This window comes from Notolepis coatsorum, assembly GCF_963971535.1.
Source record: "Notolepis coatsorum genome assembly, chromosome: 19".
Taxonomy (NCBI): Eukaryota; Metazoa; Chordata; class Actinopteri; order Aulopiformes; family Paralepididae; genus Notolepis; species Notolepis coatsorum.
Genome location: NC_140183.1, coordinates 91,694,569 through 91,706,624, shown reverse-complemented (window position 1 = coordinate 91,706,624; position 12,056 = coordinate 91,694,569). Strand labels below are relative to the sequence as shown.

General features: G+C 42.6%; 1 protein-coding gene across 1 annotated transcript in view; it reads right to left on the bottom strand.

The window, feature by feature from the left end:
- ddr1 (discoidin domain receptor tyrosine kinase 1) overlaps positions 1-12,056 on the bottom strand; it is a 189,789-nt gene that overhangs the window by 126,774 nt on the left and 50,959 nt on the right. The gene's annotated exons all lie outside the window — the stretch shown is intronic.

Sequence of the window (12,056 nt, the reverse complement as noted above, 5' to 3'; positions counted from 1 at the left end):
AAAGGTCAGTGAATACCACGATCACAACACCAGAGGGAGCTCCACAAATCATGTCAAACCCAGATTCGGCTCAAATAAGGGACTAAACACGTTTCGCATTATGCCACATCAATGTGGAACGCCCTACCCAAAGCTGTAAAGGAATGTGGATCCTACCCACTTTCAAAACCTCTCTCAAGGGACACCTACGGGAGACTGCAATTCAACACTGGCCCCTGTAAATATCCTAACCCAATCATTCCAACCCCCTCCAATGTACAGTCATTTACCTAGTATGGTTTTGTCAATAGTTCAATGTACAATTGTGTTGTTTGTACAGTGTCTCCTCCCCCCCCCCCTCAATGTACAGTGTTACTTGTTTATACAGTGTGCCCCCCGCCCCCCCCCCCCCCAACCACCTCCAATGTAAATTACCCAGTATGGTTGTCAATATCCCAATGTACCCAACCCCCCCCACCCAACCTCCAATGTACAGTTTCTACGTCAAATGTATATACTCCCTTTTCTTGACTCCTTCTGTATCACAAACAGTACTGTATTTGCAAATCTGGTATGTCATAAATGTATAGATGTAGCAGTACTGACTATCTGTATGTCATGTATGTCATATATTTCTATATGAATTGAAAATGGGGGACCCTGATGGAAACAAGACAAACGTCTTTCTCAGGTCTGCATCCCCTTAACAATTGTATGTATTGAGCCGTACTGTATTGTACCCATTCTGCAATCTGTTAAATAAAGTTTTCATTCATTCATTCATTCAGAGAGAGAGAGTAGAGAGAGAGAGAGAGAGAGAGAGAGATTATTGCATCTTTAAAATGCAATAATAGAATGAATGAATGAATGAAAACTTTATTTAACAAATTGCACAATGGGTACAATACAGTACAGCTCAATACACACAATTGTTAAGGGGATGCAGACCTGAGAAAGACGTTTGTCTTGTTTCAGGGTCCCCCATTTTCAATTCATATAGACATTTATGACATACACAACTAGGGATGGGTACCGAATTCGGTACTTTTGAGGTACCGAACCGAAACACTTCGGTACTACCGAGTATCGAATCAAGTGAGAAACCGAAAAAAAAAAAAAAAAAAAATATTTTTTATAATTTTTTTTTTTTTACTTTTTTTTTTTTTTTTTACTTTTTTCTTTTCATGTCAACGTTCACACGCACAATATATGCTTACCTAGGATTTGACTTGATTCAACAACAAAGCAGTCGGAGCAATGACAAGCCGAAAACTGTCGAAATTGTAGTTATTTGAAGTTTGGATTTTTTTTTTACGACTGAGGTAGGTAAATTAAATTTCGACAGTTTTCGGCTTGTCATTGCTCCGACTGCTTTGTTGTTGAATCAAGTCAAATCCTAGGTAAGCATATATTGTGCGTGTGAACGTTGACATGAAAAGAAAAAAGTAAAAAAAAAAAAAATACTAAAAAAAAAAAAAAAAAAAAAAAATTTAAAGTACCGAAAAAAGGTACCGTTGGGTACCGGTATCGATTCACAGGTACCGGTACCGGTACCGGTATCGGTTCAAATGTGAAAGGTACCCATCCCTATACACAACATACATGACATTTATGGCATAGGGACATATAGGTATTTAGTACTGATACATTTGTGACATAAACGGTATTCAAATATACAGTACTGTTACCCCTAGATCCTGACAGAGTATATACATATGATGGGGAGGGGACTGTACATTAGGAGGGGGTGGGTGGGTGGGATAGAAATATACATACGGCAGGGAGGGAATATATACATGCGGTGGGGAGGAGACTGTCTATTAGGAGGTGGTGGGGGTTTTGGGCATTTACGGTGGCCAGTTTCGAATTGCAGCCTCCCGTAGGTGCTCTTTAAGAGCGGTTTTGAAGGGCGGCTAGGTGGTGTAGTGGGCAAGGCACTCGCCACCAGTGTGGAGACGCTAGGATTCGCGTGTTCGAATCCAGCTCTCCACATTGTTTTTCAGTTTGGCTGGTCGTCCGCAGTAATACACATTGGCCGTATTACGGGGAGGGAAAACTGAAGGGTGGGGATCGAACGTTGTGAACAAGCGACTCCTACAAGTCGGTTGGTGCGCCTGCGCAGTAGAATCAGGAAGTGTCGGGGGCAGCGTGAGCCTCCCATGCGTTACTCCTCGACACTGAGAGATCGAGCTGCGCAGGTGAAAAGATGCGACTGCTGTTACCTCAAGTACCGGAGGGGACTTGTGCTATGTATGACTTAGTCCACATTGCAGCCGGCTTGTGGGAGGCAAGAAACAGCGTTCGTGACAGGGGAGGGTTGAATTGGATGATACGAAATTGGGATGGGAGAAAATATGGAAAAAATGGGAGAAAAAGTGGATCAAAAAAAAAAAAAGCGGTTTTGAATGTGGGTAGGGATTCACATTCCCTTACAGCTTTGGGTAGGGCGTTCCACATTGACATGTACATGGGTACCTTAGTCGTATAGTGTATCTTGTAGACCAGGCCCATTGCAAGTTGCTGTACTCTGTCGTCTACTCTAAGCCATCCTAGGTTGTCAAAGTGGGCAGGGGTGAGGTGGGTTCTGGGGGTAAGGTCAAGTAGTAGTCTGACCAGTTTGTTTTGTGATGTTTGTAATTTTGTTTTAAGCGCCTTTGAGGTGCTTTGGTACCATGAGGTGCACGCATAGTCGTAGTACCCTTGAATGAGTGCTCCTGCCGGAGTCTTCAGGGTATTCTTGTTTACCAGAGAGGAGATCCGGTACAAGAATCTAGTTCGTTGGTTGACTTTTTTTATTACATTGGATGCCATTTTGTCACAGGAAAGATTTGCCTCTAGGATGGAACTCAGGTAGGTAATTTCGTCTTTCCTTGTGACAATATTGTCATCCACTGCAACTGAGAAGCCGTCGGTCTTGCTGAGTTTGTTATTTGAACCGAAGAGAATGGACTCTGTTTTGCCCATGTGTAATGATAGTTTGTTATCAGCGAGCCATATGCAGATAGCTACTGCACATGATGAAAGACATACTTTTCAAGTTGACATCTCCTGGGCCCTCATTTTCGTACTTAAGCACAGAATTTAGAATGTGTGTACGCACAGAAATATTGGGATTTATCAACCGTGCGTACACGGGTCCTACGCTCCTCCGTGTTGATAAATACCATTTGTTCTTACCGTCAATGCTCGTGCATGATTATCCATATATGGTAATGAAACACCCCCCATGGGATGTGAAATAATGGAGTGACCCGAGCGAACTATGAGAAACTCCACGAGCGAGATTGTTCACGGAGGCGCTGTCGAACCAAGAAGACACAACCTGTGTTATGGGATAAATAAAAGGCTGGCGGACTTGTACACGGTGATGTCAGATATCAACGACTCCCTAAGACCATTGCTGCAATTCTGCCTGGACAGCTCAAAATACTAATAAAGACCGTTAACCACTGTTTGGCGTTGGTGTGTCATTATAACCATGCTGGAATATGAATGCCTTTATTAGTTTTGTTCGATTGGCTACCGGGTACAATATGATTTGTAGAGGCATACAATCTATTTTGTTATCGGTATTAGGTAGCCTATATGAATTACATATAATAGCAGCCATAGCCTACATTATGCAACAGTAACTTGCGCATATAATATATCATATCATATTCCTATATGTCTCCCAAGAATCGTAGGGCTCTGGGGAATAAAGGTTGGGAACCCCTGCTATGATAGACTAGCCTTTATTTTTTTTCCCCCTCCTTTTTCCTCTGATTTTCTCCCATCCCAATGTTAGTCGTTATGCCAATTCCCAATCCCCTTCCTGGTCGCTGCGCACTTACCCCCCACAGTCGGTCTGGGAGAGTGGAGGCTATCACGTGCTTCCTCCGACACACGTCTAGCCAATCAACCGCTTCTTTTCACCTGGCAGCGCGGACTCTCACTGAGAGGGTGTAACGTGTGGAAGGATCACACTACCCCCCTTAGATCCTATCCGCGCTGAGCAGGCGTCCCGACCGAACTGTAGGAGTCGCTGTTTTTACAACGACCCGGACCCACCCCGCCAGCTTTCCCACCCTCTAATACTGCCAATTGTATTAGTGTGAACGGCCAGCCAAGCTGGTGACACGCCGGGAGCTGGATTCGAACAGGCAAATCCAGCGTCTCCGGCGTTGGTGACGAACGCAATCTCCGCTACGCCACCTGACCGCCCGACTATCCTTTATAATGTTATAGGCTATTTAATTTACAGTTTACTCTATCAGGCTACCCAGCATGTAATACGTTCTTTGTTAGAACTCAACTTGTTATTATTTTGCGCATAGATTGCAGAAATACGGGAACGTTTTGATTTATATTTAAAAGGCTTTGACACAAAACGAAATAAGTGGAATTTCGAAGCTGCAAGCAGAATACAAGTCATATCACCCACACGATATATGCTACCTGTATCCAGAGCATGTATGCTTTTCATTCATTTAAGACACATTTATTGCAAGGGTTTTGTATACACATAAACTCAACAAATAACCTCTGTTCTTGTTGCAATGCGTTTTTAATTCTTTCTTATACAGTAGGAAGGGGGAAGAACACTATATCGTGGGTGTTCATATGACTTGTATTCTGCTTACACCTTCAAAATTCCACTTGTTTCGTTTAACAATGGCAAAGCCTTTTAAATATAATCAAAACGTTCCTGTATTTCTGCAATCTATGCGCAAAATAATAACGAGTTGAGTTACGCGGAGCGCAGTCAGTACACCCTGTATATTCCGATAACGCTATATATAAACCATGCTGCATTCATTCAGAAGGAAATACCTATTATTCCAAATACTATTTATAGGGTTTTGACCATAATTACACTACTGTTGCTATTTTACAATTAACTATAATGAATTACGGGGGTCATACAGAACACGTCAGTCAAACTAATGCACAAAAGCTTATTTCCGCATTGAAACTAATGCATGAAACTGATGAGAGCATATGCCGTCCCTCTGCAGTCTCCATATTCTACCGCCGGGCGCCGGGTACGCATGCCCTGAGCTGAGCGTAAATATACGCACAAAGTCAAGCACATGTTCAAATTGATAAGTCACACACTTTGCTTAGAAATGATCGTACGCGCGGGTTACGCACATATCTGTGCATACGCAACGTTGATAAATGAGGGCCCTGGATAGATTCCATATTGAGTCTGAAGTCAAATCTGTGAAAATGGAATAACTGTTCTGTTGAATCTCAACACACACCTCAGGGTTACACTGTGTGTGAATTCCCCTGTGTGCCTGGGCCCCGTTCCCCGTACCTGGATAACTGAGTTAGCCGGATAACTTTCGGTCAAGTCTGACTTAAGCCGGACCTTCCCATTCCCCGAAGCTGGATTGTCTAAATCACCATGACAACAGATCAAAAAGTTTGAGCCTGGTCGAGAGCAGGCTTAAGTTCAGTTAGCCGGATGAACCATGGCCACGCCCCTGCAAAGAAGTGACAGCTCGTTTCCTGAAATGATTCTCACAGTCTAGGATCTGCATTATACCATTCTGAATTACGTTTCTGTGCTTCGTTTTCCTAGAGGGGGCTTTTGAAATGTATAATAATAGAACTAAATGCTGATAATAAATCATATTGAGCCTATAGATTTACTTTGTCCTAAATAAAATAATGCACGTCATATACGGCGCTCGGAGTCGCGATACACGCTGCATGTGGTTATTTTAATAACGGCTCATTGCAAATGTGAATCCCGCGGGGATATTTTTAATGAATGAAACCTATCGGCCGTTTGGCTCTGATTAGTTTCATATATTAATCTCCGCTGTAGATTTGCTTAACGGAGCGCCGGATTGTGTTTCATTCAAGCATAAAATTGAAGTGTCTATGCGGGGATTGTGGTTTTTGTGTGATATTGTAACTGGGATTAAAATGTCTGATGAGATGCGCTGTTTGACGGATTTGAGAAATTGAATGAGCCATTGACGTCACATTAATGCATTTGAGAATAAAGAGATAAAACTTCATTTTTTGGTAAGAAAAATATTCTAAACACGGGTCTCTCGTCCATTAATGCATAAACAATGAGCATATCAGGTCTGGCACAGTGGCGCAGCGGCTAGTGCTGAATCCTGGCAACCGGGCGACCGGTGTTCGAAACCCCGCGTTTCCAATATAATTCTTTTGGAATATAATATTAATGATTATACGCAAAAGTAGCCTAGTTTTAAGTTAAAATATTATAAATCTACATGCATTGAGGATGTCATTCTTTATATAGCTCTCAACGTGCACCAAATTGAATTATTCCTACATTGCAAAAAGAAGGAAAAGACTAGGAGAAGTGGGATTCGAACCCGGGCCGCCTGTGTGAAAGTCAAAAGCAGACACTGTTACACCACAGTGTAGATAAGTAAAAGATCCACCATACATCAATCAATGGGTAAGAGAGCCGTATCCTTATTCTGCATAACAGTTTAACTAATTATTTTCGCTAGCAAGATCTCATTTGATTATCCATTCCATAAACCTACTGCCAGCAGGCAAGTTTAAAGAAATATAATCTGATTGATTGGGGTAATGAGGGACTTAAAATTAGCCTATAGATAACGCATTTAACTTGTCGGCGAGGCGATTGAGCCGTACTGCAACCAGGGTTTCCGTTAGAAAAAATTGTTGCCGGTCTCCGTGACCTGCAAGATTTCAATCTACCGGACAAATGAGATTAATTCCGGTCATAGTTTATTGAGCTTTAAAACAATTGATAGGCAGGCTATATAAAGAATGTCATCCTCAAGGCATGTAGATTTATAATATTATTACTTAAAACTAGACTACTTTTGCGTATACAGTCATTAATATATTCCAAATAAAATAAGTCCCTCGATACTCCGTGCTGCTGCTGACTTGAAATAAAATAGACCGCGTATGTGGGCAGTCGGTCCGACACTAAACAGCAGTCTGTTATAATCACATTTTTATGAGCTAACGAATTCCGTTATATTGGACATTTGTATTAATTATATCAAGCGAAGAACTGAGAAATTTGGCAGAGAGACGGCAACATTATCGTGGGTTTGCGTGATGTATATCTCCACCTCCCAACGACTTGGTGCTGGTCATAATGTCCGGTGAAAACAACTCCCTCCAAGCACAACTTGACCACCCGAACCGTACCAAAACAGGCCAAAATTAAATAGCCCATGCGACGAACGATTAATTACATTCGTTTCATCGTTGCTCCACCAAGCAGCCGGTCCAACAATATCAGCGCGAGCCGGCCGCAGTTAGTTTGCAAGAAGCATCCAGCTGCAGACCCGCAGAGCAGCTTTCCCCTCGTCACTAGAGGCCCCACATTTTATTTTTTATTTTTTCTTATTTTGGAGATGCAAGTGGCTAATCTTGAGTATTTTTTCTCCTCTTCATAAGAGTTTGAGGTTTTCCGTTTGAGGTCAAAACAGCAATAAAAAGAAAATCTCCACATCCCAGCCCCGACGCCTGAATACTTTTACCAACGGATTTCCAGTTCCGCGTTCGCGTTCTGCGCTCTGATTGGCCACTGGCGTTTCTGGTAGCGCCAATCGTGTGACGCCTCTTTCTTTCACCGGTTAAGCTTAGGCACTCTTTCGAAGTTGGTTAAGGTTAGAGTTTGTCTTAGAGCAGGGCGATAGAACACCAGCCCTGATTCCATACTCTAACCTTAACCAACTTCGAAAGAGTCGCCTAAGAAACGTCAGTGGCCAATCAGATCGCACCAGAAACGTCAGTGGCCAATCAGATCGCAGAACGCGAACGCGGAACTGGAAATCCGTTGGTAAAAGAATAGACGCAGCCCGACACGAATGAGGCAGATTGGGATCATTATTCATGACAGACAGCAGAGACCCGCCGGTGCTGATAGCGGATATCATCTAGCTCCCCCTAGTGACTAGGGGCCTCCACTACACACTAGTAAAAAAAATTAAAGAAACACGAAAAAAAAATATATATAATCAGATCCTCATCCAGCGTTTACTTTCACAGCATCTATAGTGACTACTAGTATCATCTCATCTCTTCTCTATCTATTTTTATTAAATTTTTTGTATTGCAAATAAAAATATGATTGATTGTTTGATAATGAGGGGTGAGAGACGTTGAGTCTACGTGACACTGACGTCCAGGTCCAGGGGTCACTGTCAGGTCAGGTGACCACTGACCGTGAGAATTGCACTTGCAAGTTGATCAAGTAGGCTAAGACTCGAGTAGTACTGTATGATCATATGACACTAAAAAAACATGGATAAAAAAGTTAAACGGTGGGAAAGTGGAGCTGCTAAGTTAAAATCTAAACAGGAAAGGGACAGAAAGAGCGCGTTACTTCGGCAAAGCATACCGACTATCTCTACTTTTTTCACCCCGTCAGGTAAGGAGGAGGATAGCCCCCTGGCTAGCACTAGTAGTAGCAGCAACGTTAAAGAGGCTGAGCCAGGCGCCGCGGGCAGAGAGGACGAGAATGCTAACGTTATTATTATTGATGCTAGCGACAGAGAAGAGGCAGCGGCAGCCTCTAGTTCAGCCGGCCCACCACCACCAGTGGCTGCCACCTGTTGGTATACGCCCGCCGCATCTCCACAGCCCAGCCCCAACACCAACACCAATGACTCTGACTCTGAGGCAGACCGCGATGATGACAGCCCGCCGCCGGCGCTGCTTGAACATGAAAACCAGGAGGGTTGGTTGGACAATGTTACGGATCCAGCTTTTTATTTTTTTTAAGTGACATATAAAAACGCCACTGTGTGTGGGTGTGGGGGCCTCCACAAGAATCTGGCCCGGGGGCCTCTGAATTCTTAATCTGGCCTTGTATGTAGGCCTACCTGCTTTAATGTGACCATGCTAAATTGATAATTTTGAGTTGCCTTTATATTTTTGGTATAGGCCTATTTGATTAAACTCCAAAAGGATGGTATGATATGGGGTCCACATATCCACTTGGGGGATAACCTTTAGGGATCAAAGTATTTTTTTTTATGAAACTTTTAGCTTAGGGAATAGAAAATGATAGGGAGGCACAACGATTCATAGCCATGGTGGCAGTTTGACGCACTTGGGTCTTGGACGTGAGTCGGATTGACAGTTTGTTGTGTCGATGTTCCTTCATAGGCATTCATTGTTATCTTTATTGTAACACAGGTAGGGAAACAAACTAACTGTGATTAGAAATAAACAAATCGCAGTCTCTGAGGGACGATTCCTTGAGTTCTTTGGAGGCTCAGTGTCATTCTGTAACAAAGGTGAGACAATAATGCCTCTCCTCTTCATACTTGTCTAAACAGTTGTGTCTATAGCATTATTGATCACGTCAGCAATGTACTAAGACTATGCTTATCAATAACCAGATAAAGGGTATTCTACACTCTAATAATTTAAAGAGAGATTCAACTGTTAATATACTGTTAAACCATTTGATTAGTGACAGCCAGGAACATTAGATACAGGGGCATCATCAGGGAGAATGAGCGTCTGCTCCAGAGGCTTGGGACATGTCTTAACACGCTTCCTCATTATGAATCTTGTGCTAAGGCTAAGGTATAAACGATGATTAAAGTTAATGGCAAGTGACTTTAAATTGTGAAAAAAGTTCCTGGTCACTCTAGTTTATGGGGGCTAGAGAAAGGCAGTGGCGAATCCTTGTGGAAGCCAACGGAAGCCATGCCTCCCTATAAATTCATATCAAATTATGAAATATGAAAAAAAAAGAAAAAAAAAAAAAATTAAATATAATTTTTTTTAATATAGTTTACATTCTTTTTCATCTGTGCATCTGTGTTTTTTTTTTTTTTTTTTTTTTTTTAATGTCTCCCTCTTCTCCTTCTCACTCCCTCTAACACACTGTCAGACTGTGCTCACTACTGCAGCTAGTATAGGAGAGAGGCAGTGGGTAGGTCTCTTTCTCCAGGCTTCCAGCATTATAGAGTGAGTCCAAACTCCAAATCCGATCCTAGCCAATCAGATTCGAGCTGACTGCCACTGTGCCACACCCTAAAAGTTTAAAACGGAGCTGGGAGGAAGACGTTCAGCATATTTTCCACCTGGAGGCGGGGCACTCAGAAGTTCACGTTTCCACCTGACTACCTAACGTGACATCCCAGTACAGTACTGAGGGCCAGCAGAGCACACCACTGTGGATATTATGATTTAACAAATCTATCTGGCAAGAGGAGGACCACATTATTGACCAGGTAAGAACTGAGCAGCCTGACTAAGGACTAACTAACGTTATCAGGCAAGCTTGTATACCCTTTCATGACTGCAATGCAAGCCAGGGGCTGGAATACGCAGTAACTTATTCCTCCGTAGTAGCCAGGTTAATGTGCACCATCAAGCACTGCTTAAAAGCTAGCGGTGGGTCCAAAATATATCGGATATAAATGTCAAAGGTACCCAGCGTTCCATTAGGGTTTCACACACAGATGCGGCGGGGTTTGAAAGCTTGGCGTTGCTAATAAACATTTTAAATCATTTTTATAAACGAGTAAAACTGAGGCTGAAATGACTGCTTCCGCATTTTACAGTAGGAGCGCTCTGATGGCTGGGCGCGCGGCGCAACAGACACGTGAATGAATGAATGAATGAATGAATGAAAACTTTATTTAACAGATTGCAGAATGGGTACAATACAGTACGGCTCAATACACACAATTGTTAAGGGGATGCAGACCAGATAAATACGTTTGTCTTGTCACGTTTGTCTAATAGACAGTCATATTCTCTCCCGGTGTTCTGCGGAATCCTACTCCCTCCTCGAAAACAACACCGGCCGTATGTATATTTCTCTCCCACCCACCCACCCCCTCCTAATGTACAGTCCCCTCCCCATCATATGTATATACTCTGTCAGGATCTAGGGGTAACAGTACTGTATATTTGATGTCATGATGTCTTGTATGTCATAAATGTCACTATGAATTGAAAATGGGGGACCCTGATGTAAACAAGACAAACGTCTTTCTCTAGATAGATAGATAGATAGATAGATAGATACTTTATTAATCCCCTTGGGGAAATTCAGGGTATCTCGCAGCTCACATAGTATACAGACATTGACCATTCCCATACAGTAGTTACACGTTATGTCTGCATCATGAATTAAAATAAGTACATGATAAAATTCAATTAAATCATACCCATCAATATTAAAATTAAAATTAAAATAGTAGCGTGATTAGATAAAAGCAGGTGTATAAAAACAGGTGTAAAAACAGATGTAAAAACAGGTGTAAAAACAGGTGTAAAAACAGGTGTAACTATAATACGCTGTTGTACAGTCTGATGGCTGTGGGGACAAAGGACCTCCTTATAGGACCTCTGGTCTGCATCCCCTTATACAATTGTGTGTATTGAGCCGTACTGTATTGTACCCATTCTGCAATCTGTTAAGAAAGTTTGACTGGCCGCCGAGCCATACTGTAGTGTACATGGTGACTACTTGACTAAAAAAAAATAAAAAAAAAAAAAAAATATTAATAAAAATATTTAATAATTTTTTTTTAATAATTTTTTTTGGCTTCCCCTGTTATTTTACCCACGCGACGCCACTGGAGAAAGGTGGCGTCCATGACAGCAGCACACACTCACTCTCAGACACTCTCTTCCCCTTTCTCTCTCTCCCTCTACTGTTCTAGCCTGGGGAGCAGATCTTGCCAGCTCGCCTATCTCTGTCAATAAATCAACTCACTGAATCAAATCCCCTTTAGACCAGCGCAGCACGTCTCAAAAAGTAATCTGTCACACAGCACTTGGCTCCCGGAGCTCCGCAGCATGCCGGTCCGATAGAGGAGTGGGCACACAAACACAACATAACAAAGGTCACTTTCAGACAATGATTTGTTTTTCGCTCTGCCAGCAACAGGTAGCCATGCGATAACACTTGTCAGTATTCAGGAAGGTTACGCGCAGCGTGGTATTCGAAGACGGGGGTGATTAACCGCTCGTATTTTCCATCGTCCCTGTATTAGGAAACGTCAACCAACACAACTTGAACACACTGATGACGAGGCTGCTCTGCCGTGATTGGCCTGTGTGGATATCGGAACACACTGATGACG